Genomic DNA, 2133 nt, shown 5'->3' with positions numbered 1-2133 from the left:
TAAATGTGGTCTGAGTGAAACACTGGACCCATGCTCCAACAGATATTAAAACAAAAATTTTATTGAAGGAATAATTTCATTCCATGGGAGTGACATTCAAACTGGTTTCAGTGCATGGTTTGCTTTGCAGGCACAACAATGAGGTATTTAACAGTCAGGGTAAAAAATGCAAATGAGTTCATATCAAAGCAGTTTCAGGGGAAAGAAAGAATATTAGCAAGGAGTGATTAAACTGCAAACTTTCTTAACATCAGTTTCTAGTCTAACACAAATCTCACATTCTTGATACAATTTGACTAAGGCAATAGTTCTAAAATGAAATGTATAAACATTTTGGATGTGGCGGTTTAGTGATGTATTGCAGGCTGAGGCAACTTAATTAGAGTCCTCGAAAAGAGTGAAGATTAAATCAGCTCTAAATCTAAAGTCTTTTGAAATGTTATCAGTGCTCATTCAGTTAAGGAAGAGTGAGATAGAGCCCAGGCATTGCTGGGTATTTCCCCTAAAGTGGTTGAAATAACAAGGCTATTTACACAAGTTAAACCCTAAATTTCTGCACTTTGTGTTACCAACAGTCAGGCCTTTTACAGCTATGATCATCCTACTTATTTTAACAAACTTATTTTCTACCTAATTACCAATTTGCAAAGACCTAGCTGATTACAGGGGAAAAATCCTAATGAGTGAAAATTAACCTGGAAGTCAGAACAAGAAGAAGGTTTGTTATATGTCTATCTTGATTATAAAGTTATTTATAGGTTGTGACTTCATTTAACATAGCAGAAAGGCACCTTCGCTAGAGCCAACTGTGTAAACATTCCCAATAAGCACTGGGCTTTGGTTTTTCAAGCTGTAAAACCTTGAAAAAAGGCTGACTATTTTCTTTAAGAAAAGTAGACATGAAATTCTCAGTTTAATCCAGAATGGAGTTTTTAAGTTTAGATTTGAAGCCATCTAATTCAGATATGCCATCATCTCAGATTCTAAAATTTGCATACACAAGAGGGATATGGATAGATGGAGATATAGGAAGGTGAGTGGCTCCTGCCTAGCGACTGCTAGTTTCTCTGGGAAACAGGATGTTGTTTGCTACTGGGAGACTGGGGGAAAGGAGATCTAGGAGCTATATTCAGGTTGTGAATATTTCACACTGCTGCAATGGAATGGAAAGGTGTGGTCCTCCTGAGGTCAGAGAATGCAAGTCTGTACCCATCAATCTGGATCTGTGTGACTTTCTAACAGCACTTACTGCATGGAGACTGGGAACAGTGAAGGTGGAGACAAGAGCTACTAACAGAGAGGTTTTGGCTATTGGATACGAATCTATGTGTTTTAACTAAAGCATAGCCAAAATGATGGCCTATAGGGTCTTCATTAGAGAAAAAAAAAACAAAAAACCTGTTGCCATCAAGTCAATACTGACTCCTAGTGACCTTACAGGACAGAGTAGAACAGCCTATAGGGTTTTCAAGGCCATAATCTTTACAGGAGCAGATCACCACATCTTTCTCCTACCACTTAGAAAAGGAAGTAAAAATTAATTTTTTATAGACTAGGACCAACATAAATGGCAACTATACATGTGGACTTTACCAAATGGAATACACAGGAATCAGATCAACTGTATCTGTGGAAAGAGACAATAGAAAAGCTCAATATCATCAGTCAGAACAAGGCCAGGGGTCAGTTGTGGAAGAGACCATCAATCGCTCATATGCAAGTTCAAGTTGAAGCTGAAGAAAATTAGAACAAGGCCATGAGAGCCAAAGTACAACCTTGATTATATCCCACCTGAATTTAGAGACCATCTCAAGAACAGATTTGACACATTGAACACTAATGACAGAAGACCAGAGGATTTGTGGAATGACATCAAGGACATCATACATGAAGAAAGCCAGAGGTCATTAAAAAGACAGGAAAGAAAGAAAAGACCAAAATGGATGTCAGAAGAGACTCTGAAACTTGCTCTTGAACATAGAGCAGCTAACATGAAAGGAAGAAATGATGAAGTAAAAGAGCTGAATAGAAGGCTTCAAAGTGAGGCTTAAGAAGACAAAACAATATATTATAATGACATGTAACAATATATTATAATGACATGTGCAAAGACCTGGAGTTAGAAAACCAAAA

This window comes from Elephas maximus, chromosome 8 (genome assembly GCF_024166365.1).
Source record: "Elephas maximus indicus isolate mEleMax1 chromosome 8, mEleMax1 primary haplotype, whole genome shotgun sequence".
NCBI lineage: Eukaryota > Metazoa > Chordata > Mammalia > Proboscidea > Elephantidae > Elephas > Elephas maximus.
The sequence above is the reverse complement of the archived record's forward strand: the minus strand, read 5'-3'. Positions refer to the sequence as shown.